Here is a 12,600-nt window from a genome sequence, read left to right as displayed (position 1 = left end):
TCGTGAAGGATGCTACTGGGCAGTTGGAGGCAGTCGCCCTCCAACAACAACGGAGGGCGGAGGAGCGACGCTCACAACAACGAGCGGAGCGCCGGGTGGCTAAAGCACAGCAGGTTGGCACAGTAGGGGGCACAGGTGGTGCATCATCCAGTCATCTCAGTCAGTCGACCCGTGGCACCTGCTGGGTCTGCCCCGTGACCTCCTGCCAGCGGGCGTTCGACACTTCACGTGGCCTCAAGGTGCACATAGCCTGGCACAAGCGTCGTGGTGACGTCACCGCCACTTAGTGGCGAATGGCGGTTGTTGTTGTTGTACCTGTGTGTGTGTACCTGTGTTTGTGTGTACCTGTGTGTGTACCTGCATGTGTACCTGTTTGTGTGTGTACCTGTGTGTGTACCTGTATGTGTGTGTGTACCTGTGTGTGTACCTGCGTGTGTAACTGTGTGTGTGTGTACCTGTGTGTGTACCTGTGTGTGTGTACCTTTGTGTGTGTACCTGTGTGTGTACCTGTGTGTACCTGTGTGTGTGTACCTGTGTGTGTACCTGTGTGTGTACATGTGTATGTACCTGTGTGTGTACCTGTGTGTGTGTACCTGTGTGTGTACCTGTGTGTGTGTGTACCTGTGTGTTTACCTGTGTGTGTGTGTGCACCTGTGTGTATGTACCTGTGTGTGTGTGTGTACCCCCTACCTCCTCGCGGTGCCGGACGGGCAACTCTGTCGTGGACAGTGCTGTGGGGTGAGGGCCAATTCCGATTGGTTCCTCCCCTCATGGCGTCTGTGACCACCACAGGGGCTAAGCGAGGGCTCTGGACGGGTGCGAGGGGCTGGAGTCCGAGCCTTGCCTGCCGGAGGAGCTCACCTATGGGACTTTGTCCAGATTTTTCTGGGATTTGTGAGCTCACACAATCCAGCCTGTTGAAACCCAAATTGGATCGTAGGCAGGCCAGCCTAAATGTTTCTAACCCGCGAATATGTTCCATTAGGGGGGTCCACTTTTCGCAAGCGTAGAGAAGGGAGGGAATGACTGTGACCGAGAAGACCTGAAGATTCGTGCGGAGTGACAGACCAGGTAGCTTCCACACAGCGTTACGCAACCGATGAATAGATAATGCCGCTCGACTGATTCAGAGTGAGACCTTTGCTGTCCAACCGGAGCCGGTCATGAGCACACTGCCCAGGTATGGGAAACTCTTCACTCTCTCCACAACTCAATCACCAATTGGGAGTTGTGGGGGTAGAGTGTCCAATGTTACAAAATACCCAGGCAGGTCCTTAGTGTTGGTGGGGCTGATGGTAAGGCCCCACCTCTTAGTGGCAAGCTCCAGGTTTAGCAGCAGCGCCTCCAACTCCTCCTCTGAGTGAGCAGCGATTACCAGATCATCGGCATACGCAACGTGGTTGAGCGATAGGGAGCCATCCCTTGACCGCACCTGGGCATCGATCAGCCTCCCATTGTATCCGTGTAGTGGGTTTCGGAGACACTTTGCATAGGTAACTCCATTATTACAACGCAACACTCCAACAGTCCTCCTGATACACTGCTACAGCCTAGGCACACGGCCTGCCCCTAGCGTGCTGTGACACTGCCTACGCTCTGGGCTCCTCCGCTGTGACCACCCTAGGGGAGGCTACCCTGACCCCACCCAGCCAAGGTGCGGGTCCACACTCTGGCTTCCTCGGACCTCGCCCTTACAAGGGCGTGGGGCCGGGAGTCCCAGAGTCACACCACCACTGGCCCAGAAACCCACCACTGGCCCAGAGTCCCACCACCGCCCCAGAGTCCCACCACAAGCCCAGAGTCCCACCACTGGCCCAGAGTCCCACCACAGGCCCAGAGTCCCACCACTGGCCCAGAGTCCCACCACCACTGGCCTAGAGTCCCACCACAGGCCCAGAGTCCCACCACTGACCCAGAGTCCCACCACTGGCCCAGAGTCCCACCACTGGCCCAGAGTCCCACCACAGGCCCAGAGTCCCACCACCGGCCCAGAGTCTCACCACCACTGGCCCAGAGTCCCACCACTGGCCCAGAGTCCCACCACCGGCCCAGAGTCCCACCACTGACCCAGAGTCCCACCACTGGCCCAGAGTCCCACCACTGACCCAGAGTCCCACCACTGACCCAGAGTCCCACCACTGGCCCAGAGTCCCACCACCGGCCCAGAGTCCCACCAACGGCCCGCACGGCGTCCCGGCCCTTACAAGTGTTGAGGCGTAAATGACGACTCGGAGGCAGATCTTCGTGTAGGGGCTTGCGCCAGTTGTTTTATTAAAGACTTTTCTTCACACACCACGACTCCGTGTACTGCACGCTCACTGCCTACACTCCACACCCCAGGGGAAGGGTACTGGGGAGGTCGCTAGCACACCCACAGGCTACCCTAGCCTGGTGCCAATCTCCCCCTACCCTGGGTCCCATCGCTCCCCCAGGGGTAGGGTACTGGGGAGGTCCCTAGCACACCCACAGGCTACCCTAGCCAGGTGCCAATCTCCCCCTACCCTGGGTCCCAACTCCCAACTTCACACGTTCCTGGCTCCCCGCGACGACCTCGAACACATCAAGGGGTCCCGACCTAAATACCCCAGGGGGACATGATGTCACCGTCCCGGCCCCCTGTCCGTGACGTCACCGCACGTGACGTCATCGTACCGGAGGGTTGAGCGCGACGTGACGTCACCAACTACCGCCCTGCACAAGGACGGCGGGGCGAGGGGGTCCAGGGTCCTACTTGGCTGCTGCCGCCGCCGCCCTTCGTTCTTCGGCTGCGGCTGGCTCCAGATCGGCCGGGGAGGTCCCCTCTGGTGCCTCCTGCCCATCGAGGGGTGGGGCTGTCTGGGGTCCTAGAGCCGAGGGGTGGGGCTGTCTGGGGTCCTGAGCCCCCAGCAGCCCCTCCCCTCTAGGGCTGCCGCTGCAGCCCCTCCCCTGACGGTACGAGGCACCGCCGTTCCATCTATGGCGTTACATCTGTACCAGATGGAAATTCTTCTGGTCTGGTACGGCCATCGAAGGCTTCACGAACTACGCGGTCGAAATAGATGTTAAATAATGTGGGAGCCAGAGGACATCGCTATCGCACCCCAAGGTGTACAGGGAATGGCTCTGACTCCCGGCCACGTAGTTTTACCCGGGCCTGCTCACCATCATGAAGGTCCTTAATGAGAGTGAGCAGAGGGTCAGGGACTGCAAAAGCATGAAGAACAACCCAGAGCCCAGGCCTACTGATGGTATCATAGGCCTTGACCAGGTCAATAAAGCAGAGATGTAGGTCTTGCTGGAATTCCCTACGCCTGTGCTGTAGCAGACGGACAGCATCTGTGCAGGACCGCCCTTTCCTGAAACCACATTGGGGCTCTGCAAGCCTCTCCTCAGCGTGCCTGGCAAGGCGATGTTGAATAGACACAGACAGACAGACACACACAGACAGCCACACACAGACAACAACAACAACCGCCATTCGCCACTAAGTGGCGGTGACGTCACCACGACGCTTGTGCCAGACACACACAGACACACACAGACACACACAGACACAACAACAACCGCCGTTCACCACTAAGTGGTGGTGACGTCACCACGACACTTGTGCCAGGACATGTGCACCTTGAGGCCACGTGGAGTGTCGAACGCCCGCTGGCAGGTCACGGGGCAGACCCAGATGCCACGGGTCGACTGAGATGACTGGCTGATGCACCACCTGTGCCCCCTACTGTGCCAACCTGCTGGGCTTTAGCCACCCGGCGCTCCGCTCGTTGTTGTGAGCGTCGCTCCTCCGCCCTCCGTTGTTGTTGGAGGGCGACTGCCTCCAACTTCCCAGTAGTGTCCTTCACGAGCCTCCTCCACAGAGGCCGATCTTGACACCGCTGGTACCAGTCATCGGCAAGTCCACTCAGCTCCACGTCCTTCTGTACCACATCACTCCATCTCTTCTCCAGTCCATGCCGCGCCCGTTCAGCCCCCTCGATCCGGCCGAACAAAAGCTGTTTCGGCATGCGGTGGCTGGGCATGCGGGCTACATGACTCAGCCAGCCCAGCATACAGACACACAGACAGACACACACACATACACAGAGAAGTGATTAAGACCAAAACCTCCTCCTCACTAACCTCATCCAACAACACTGCTCAGCATCCCACTCTGTCTGTCTCTCTGTCTGTCTCTCTGTCAGTCTCTGTCTGTTTCTCTGTCTGTATCTGTCTCTCTGTCTGTATCTGTCTCACTGTGTCTCTCTGTTTCCCCGTGTCTCTGCTTCCCCATGTCTACCCGTATCTCCCTGTTATCTCCCCGCGTCTCACCGAATCTCCTCGTGTGTCCCCAATCCCATAGCCACCACCGCCACCACCACCACCACCACCGCCGCCACCACCACCACCGCCGCCACCACCACCACCGCCACCACCACCGCCACCACCACCAATGCCACCACCACCGCCGCCACCACCACCACCACCACCACCCCATCCACCTCCCGCTCCTCCCCACCCTCGTCTGCGGTGTCTACGGGAGACGAGGCGACGCTCCCGCCAGCGGCAGCAGTATCTACCCCATCAGCTTGACGGTGGCCATGACGGTGCTGACGGTGCTGGTGCTGCTCCCCTTGCTGATGTGCACCGTGCGGGGCAGACGGAACGCCGGCGAGCGTCCCAGTGAGCGGCGGTGGCGTTGCGGTGGCTACGTAGATGTGGACTGCCTCGCTTGGTACACCGGAGGGCGTGGGTTGGATCCAGACCCTGACGACGCCTGCTGCTGCTGCTGTATATTTAGAGTTTGCGGTGTCTCTCATAATCATCATCAGTATCACAATGGCTGAGATGTGGACTGCCTCGCTTGGTCCACAGGAGGGCGTGGGCTACTTCCCCGCCCCTGACACCTGTGTATTTGGAGTTTGCGGTGTCTCCCTCATCATCATCGTCATCATCACGGTGGCTATGAGATGTTAACCACCTCGCCTGGATCATCTACATCATTAGACCTCCTTTGCCAGTACCAAAAAGGGGAAAAACCGTATTATTACCTCGCCTGGTACGCAGGAGGTCGTGGGTCCTATCCCGACCCTGACACTTCCTGCGTCTCTACGCGTTCAGAGCCATTTGGCTGCTGCTCTATATTTGCCACCCGACAACGATGATGATGACGATGATGACGACGATGATGATGACGATGATGACGATGACAACGATGATGACAATGATGATGACGATGATGATGATGACGATAACGATGATGATGACGACGATGATAACGATGATGACGATGACGACGATGATAATGACGATAATGATGACGATAAGCCACTGAGTTGAGCTGTCACCTGTGGTAGCCGGTGTAGCTTCTACTAAACAAGTGACGTAGTAGCACAGCGGGGGGCTTACCCGGTAAGATACACAAAATATTTGTGTCTATATATTTATTTTTATTGATTTGTTAACCTTTGCTATACCTGGCATGTGCCGACGGCGCGTGTCGTGTTTGCGTGTCGTGTTTGCGTGACGTGTCTGCGTATCGTGTTAGCGTGTCGTGTCTGCGTGTCGTGTCTGCGTGACGTGTTAGCGTGACGTGTTAGCGTGTCGTGTCTGCGTGTCGTGTTTGCATGTCGTGTCTGCGTGTCGTGTCTGCATGACGTGTTAGCGTGACGTGTCTGCGTGTCGTGTTAGCGTGTCGTGTCTGCGTGTCGTGTCTGCTTGTCATGTTTGCATGACGTGTTAGCGTGTCGTGTCTGCGTGTCGTGTTTGCATGTCGTGTTTGCTGTTGTAACGTTCTGACCCCCGTACCCCCGACCGTACATTTGTGGATTCCTTCTCCTCCTGCTGCTACATGAACACAATATTCCCGTTGTGTCCAAAGTCGAATTTGTTTTTGTGTTAAGTGTTGTCAATATATAAACGCTGTGTCGTAAAACCCGCCACCACCTGACGCAGCCAATTAGTCAGGTTTAGTGTCACGTAAACAAACGTGCCAATTAGTTACTAGTTTATAGTGTACTGTACAGTGTAGTGTATAGTGTAGTGGACAGTGCAGTGTAATGTACAGTGTTGTGTGTAGTGTAGTGTACAGTGTGGTGTGTAGTGTACAGTGTAGTATGCTTGTTCAGTACGAACCGGTAGTGTGTTGTAGAGTAAAACCACGACAACCTTCACAATTCAAGTACCTGGTGACACCTCACCGCTAATTACAACCACCACCGGCATCATCATCGGGCCTGATGATGATGATGCTGCTGCTGGCTGTTGTTTCGAGTTCTGTGCCTTGTGAGTTTTTCTCCCCACCCTGCGTGATCTTCTCGTTCCCCGGCGAACGAGCGAGGGGGGAACGCCCCAGGCCTGGTCCCCAAGCCTGATATTGTCTCTGCCGAGTGCAGGTAGCCACCGCCGCTGCCGCCACCACCGCCGACACCACCGCCGCCACCGCCGCTGCCACCGCCACCACTGCCGCCGCCACCACCGCGGTGGAGCAGAAATCGGAACTTTAGGACCTCGTCCCCGCCCCCGGTTGACACCGCCGGATGAAAGCCGCTCCCCAAGTCGTCGCCACACCAATCACACCGCGCGGTGGTTAGGAGATTTCGACCACCTCGCCTGGCACGCGGGAGGTCGTGGGTTCCATCCCGACCCCTGACGATGCCTGCCGCCGCTGGATATTTCTGAGTTTGACCCATAGACTCACCACACAGAGACCCATAGACTCACCACACAGAGACCCATAGACTCACCACACAGAGACCCATAGACTCATCACACAGAGACCCACAGACTCATCACACAGAGACCCATAGACTCATCACACAGAGACCCATAGACTCATCACACAGAGACCCATAGACTCATCACACAGAGACCCATAGACTCACCACACAGAGACCCATAGACTCATCACACAGAGACCCACAGACTCACCACACAGAGACCCATAAACTCATCACACAGAGACCCATAGACTCATCACACAGAGACCCACAGACTCATCACACAGAGACCCATCACACAGAGACCCATAGACTCATCACACAGAGACCCACAGACTCACCACATAGAGACCCAAAGACTCACCACAGAGAGACCCATAGACTCACCACACAGAGACCCAAAGACTCATCACACAGAGACCGACAGACTCACCACACAGAGACCCACAGACTCATCACACAGAGACGCACAGACTCACCACACAGAGACCCAAAGACTCACCACACAGAGACCCACAGACTCACCACACAGAGACCCACAGACTCACCACACAGAGACCCAAAGACTCACCAGACTCGCACAACTTTATCGATGGCCCGGTGGGTGGTGAGGCTGTGCGTGCGTTGTTGGGGCGCGTCCACAATGCATCTTCCAGAATGATCCGAGAGAGTCGACAGAGAATCGTCGTCCGTTCGACTCGCCCCCACCCAGGGGGGGGTGGGGTGGGGGCGCTTTGCGCGTCACGGTTCTGTTTGATGTCGCCACGTGCCCCGGCGTTGGTTGTGGGTCACGTGGTCTGTCGTGGCCTCGTCCCCTCTCTCCCTGCCTGCCTGCCCCCAGACTGAAGGGGGCCTGGCAGCTGTTTCGTTGTTTGCTGGAGACATCGCGGTGGTGGTGGTGGTGGTGACGATAATAAAGGTGGCGAGTTCACTTACCTGGGCTGGAACTCCTCCTCCTCCTCTTAACAGGTGGACGCGTGATGTTGTGCACGGGACTTGAACTAAAAACGAAACGTTTTATTTTTACTGGGTAAGGCCCTCGTTGAGATGCGGCGTAGCTCTTTCAGAAGGCCCTGACCTGACCATTACAAATGATAGCTCTAGCAATTTGGTTTATTATTATCGTCGTCGTCATCATCACGTGGACCTTTAGAGCAGTTGACAAATACTCGACAACTCATGTTTCTCAAATGTGGAGGGGAAAACCAGAGGGCCCGGAAAAAAAATCCACGCGACAAAAGGGACAGAGACAAAGTCTATACAGCAGCAGCAGCAGCGGGCATCAGGGTCGGCATGGAACCCACGACACCCAGACCCAGGGCTTGAACGCAGGGTGTCAGTGTCTCTGACACGGCCATTATGAACCCACTGAGAGAGAGAAACCCAGACCCAGGGCTTGAACCTAGGGTCTCAGTGTCTCTGACATGGCCATTATGAACCCACTGAGAGAGACACCCAGACCCAGGGCTTGAACCCAGGATGTCAGTGTCTCTGACACGGCCATTATGAACCCACTGAGAGAGAGAGACACCCAGACCCAGGGCTTGAACCCAGGGTGTCAGTGTCTCTGACACGGCCATTATGAACCCACTGAGAGAGACACCCAGACCCAGGGCTTGAACCCAGGGTCTCAGTGCCTCTGACATTATGAACCCACTGAGAGAGACACCCAGACCCAGGGCTTGAACCCAGGGTGTCAGTGTCTCTGACTCGGCCATTATGAACCCACTGAGAGACACCCAGACCCAGGGCTTGAACCCAGGGTGTCAGTGTCTCTGACACGGCCATTATGAACCCACTGAGAGAGAGACACCCAGACCCAGGGCTTGAACCCAGGGTGTCAGTGTCTCTGACACGGCCATTATGAACCCACTGACTGATGTATTTATTACAGATGTTTACATCTCTCATCTATGAACTCCCAAAGTGAAAACACCAAAAACTCCCCAACAACAACAACAACGCTTTGTTTTAATCATCCCAACAAACACACGCCTGTCTCTGCGTGTGTCTATGTGTGTGTCTGTATCGGTGTGTGTGTGTGTGTCTCTGCGTGTGTCTGTGTGTATCTGTGTTTATGTGTCTGTATCGGTGTCTGTCTCTGCATGTGTCTGTGTGTGTGTCTATGTCTCTGCGTGTGTGTTTATGTGTCTCTGCGTGTGTGTCTGTGTCTCTGCATGTGTGTCTGTCTCTGCGCATGTGTGTCACTGTGTCTGTGTGACTGCCAAGTTGTCCTTATTTTCGTTGCCTTCTGATACGCCCAGCAGAGACACTTGCTGCACACACTCACCGGGTCGCAAAAAGACAAAGATCCCCCGTGTAGCCTTAACAGACCGTTGGGGCAAGTGCTGTTAGCGAGCACCTATGAAGGCCGGCATGGCACACGAAGGGGGTGGGTGGCCAACACCACGCCCGGCCGCCTTTGTCTCCCCAGTGGCGATGTTTACACACCAGGAACTCATTTGAGGCGGAGTCGACCTAGGGGAGGCCCTGGACCGATTCAAATAATCGTCACCGATGTTGGATGCGAGTGGGAATCGAACTTGGGTCGTCAGGTTCGTGGTGCAGCGTAGCGCTAACTGCTACACTTCAGATCTCCAAACACAACCGCCATTCGCCACTAAGTGGCCGTGACGTTACCACGGCGATTGTGCCAGGCTGTGTGCACGTTAAGGCCACGTGAAGTGCCGAACGGAAGTTACGGAGGGCGCCTGCCTCCAACTGCCCAGTAGCAGATTCCTACACGAGCCTCCGCCACAGAGACCAATTGAGACACTCAGCTCCAAATCCAACAGCACTCCGTCTCTTCTCGTAATGCCGGTCGACCGATTCTGAGCGAGACCTCTGCTGTCAAACCAGAGCCGGTCATGAGCACACTGCCCAGGTATGGAAAACTCTCCACTCTCTCAACATCTGCTTCATCAACAACGGGGGGTGGAGTGTTTGGTGGCACAAAATACCCATGCAGGTTTTGATTTAAAGCTTTCGTGACTGCAAGGATTCATCTTCTTTGGTTCTTTCGGTAAAGTCACGTAGAATGAGAACAAAATAATAAATTGATAAAATAAAATAACACAATAAAATTCTCACGACGTTTCGGCCACAACACAAGCGGCCTTCATCAGGTGAAGGGACGAGACTGTCTGGAGGACAGCGCTGGAGCGAACACAGCCAAGCTCAGACTGCGAACTTTAAGTTGTGTGAGAAGAAACAGAGTGCCTTGACAAAGGAATTAGCATAGAATTTAGCATTGAAATAGCTGAGTGATTAGCTTGTGACTTGTCACAGAAATGGCTATGTTAAAGTCAAAGCATACACATTCAGAGACGCACCTAGTACAAATCAAACAGGAGAATTTAGCATCGAAATAACTGAGGGATTAGCTTGTGACTGGTCATAGAAATATTTATGTTAAAGCCTACACATCTACAGAGGCACCTAGTACAAATCAAACAGGAGAATTAAGCATTGAAATAACTGAGTGATTAGCTTGTGACTGGTCACAGAAATGGCTATGTTAAAGTCAAAGCCTACACATCTGAGCTATTAACAGTAACTGAGTATACACTACACTATATAATGAATGCTATATAGTAAACCAATAAAAAACTAAAATATAAATTACCTCAATGTTATCAATAAACTCTATATATTCTCCAATCAGCTAAGCTACCAACAATAAGTCGTTATATATCACAATGCTATATGGCAAAAAAATGGGTGGATTCTTACCCTCAACTTTAGCACCACGCATAGCTACGAGCCCCGTTCAGATGGACGAGTTCATCCATGGTTGGAATGGAGGAGGGGGAGAGAGACAGCTGCGAGGCGCTGTTATACTCCATGTTGTAAACCATACCATTAACCGTGGTGTGAGAGGTATTAAGAGTCAATGCCAGCGAAAGAGCTGCAGTCTGAAGGTCATCATAAAATACAATTAATTAAGAACGGAAATGGTTTAAACATCTTTCCAATGGTTACTAAGCCAGAATCCATCTTCTCGGTTGAAATTGTCTCTGTGCTTTTCAATGCTAAATTCTCCTGTTTGATTTGTACTAGGTGCATCTGTAGATGTGTAGGCTTTGACTTTACCATAACTATTTCTTTGACCAGTCACAAGCTAATCCCTCAGTTATTTCAATACTAAATTCTCTTGTTTGATTTGCACTAGGTGCCTCTGTGAATGTGTATGCTTTGACTTTAACATAGCCATTTCTGTGACAAGTCACAAGCTAATCACTCAGCTATTTCAATGCTAAATTCTATGCTAATTCCTTTGTCAAGGGGTGCCTCTGTGGATGTGTATGCTTTGACTTTAACATAGCCATTTCTGTGACCAGTCACAAGCTAATCACTCAGCTTTTTCAATGCTAAATTCTATGCTAATTCCTTTGTCAAGGCACTCTGTTTCTTATAACACAGCTTAAAGGTCGCGGTCTGAGCTTGGCTGTGTTCGCTCCAGCGCTGTCCTCCAGACAGTCTCGTCCCTTCACCTGATGAAGGCCGCTTGTGTTGTGACCGAAACGTCATGAGAATTTTATTGTGTTATTTTATTTTATCAATTTATTATTTTGTTCTCATTCTACGTGACTTTACCGAAAGAACCAAAGAATGAACCCAGGCAGGTGCTTAGTTTTGGTGGGGCTGATGGTAATTCCTCCGGTACAGCCATTGAAGGTTTCACGAACTACATGGCCGAAATAGATGTTAAATAATGTGGGAACCAGAGGACATCCCTGTCGCACCCCAAGGTGAATAGGGAATGGCTCTAACTCCCAGCCACGTAGTTTTACCCGGGCCAGCCCACCATCATGAAGGTGCTTAATGGTCGTGAGCAGAGAGTCCAATAGCACGAAGAACAAAGCCAGAGCCCAAGCCTACTGATGGTGCCACCCCTCATGGTGGCAGGAGCCAGCGCCAGTCTACCGGACCTCCCAAATACGGCAGAGATGCAGGCAGTGCCGGGCCACCTTCCGATAGGGGAGTGGCAGCCTCTCCTCCGCAGCGAGCGTTCGAACATTCCACGTGGCCAGCCAGGAGATTGAATCTCTACCCTCGGGGCTCCTCCAGAAACAACGTAAAGCCACTACGTGTGGCAACGTGGCATGTTCGAATGCTCACTGCGGAGGAGAGGCTGCCACTCCTCTGTCGGGTGTTGGACCGGTACTGCCTGGATTTCTGCGGCATTCAGGAGGTCCGGTGGACCGGCTCTGGCTCCTGCCACAATGAGGGGTGGACAGTCCTCTACTCGGGGCAGGAGACTGCCAAACAACAGGGTGTGGCTCTTCTTTTGAACAAAAGAATGAAGGGGGCGTGGGAGCGTGGGGGTGAGGTGTGGGAAGCTCTAATCCCCAGGCTACTTTGGGCTCGCCTTCCCATCAACTGGAGGCGAGGAGTGGTGGTCGTGGTTACTTATGCCCCCACCGAAGATGAACATCCGTGGAGGGATGCAGGCAAAGCCGATGAGTCAGATGCCTTCTATGACCTCCTGTAACAGGTGCTGGCTAAAGTGGCCCCTCGGGATAGAGTCATCTTGTTGGGTACTTCAATGCCCGAGTTGGTCATGATGCTGGTACCTGGTCTGGAGTGATTGCAGGGCATGGGTCAGATCAGCTCAATAACAACGGTAGGAGGCTGCTAGATTTTTGTGCAGTCAATGGGCTTGTAATTACCAACACGCTGTTCCGGCATTGGCGCATCCACACAACATCATGGATGCATGCCGGGTCCAAGCAAGAACATCTGCTGGACTACATAGTGACGGATCAGCGGATGCGAGCCCATGTCCTTGACACCAGGACCTACCGTGGAGCTGATCTGCCCTCTGACCATCGACTAGTCATCTGTAAGATGCGCCTGCCATTCTTCCACTCCGGTGGTGGGTGTACACCCAGGACCCCATTCCAACATAAAGTGG

Source organism: Petromyzon marinus, unplaced genomic scaffold (assembly GCF_048934315.1).
Source record: "Petromyzon marinus isolate PM22_M1 ecotype Great Lakes invasive population unplaced genomic scaffold, UKy_Petmar_22M1.pri1.0 PM_G_Scaffold_30, whole genome shotgun sequence".
In the NCBI taxonomy this organism is placed as follows: Eukaryota; Metazoa; Chordata; class Hyperoartia; order Petromyzontiformes; family Petromyzontidae; genus Petromyzon; species Petromyzon marinus.
This window is presented reverse-complemented; position numbering follows the sequence as displayed.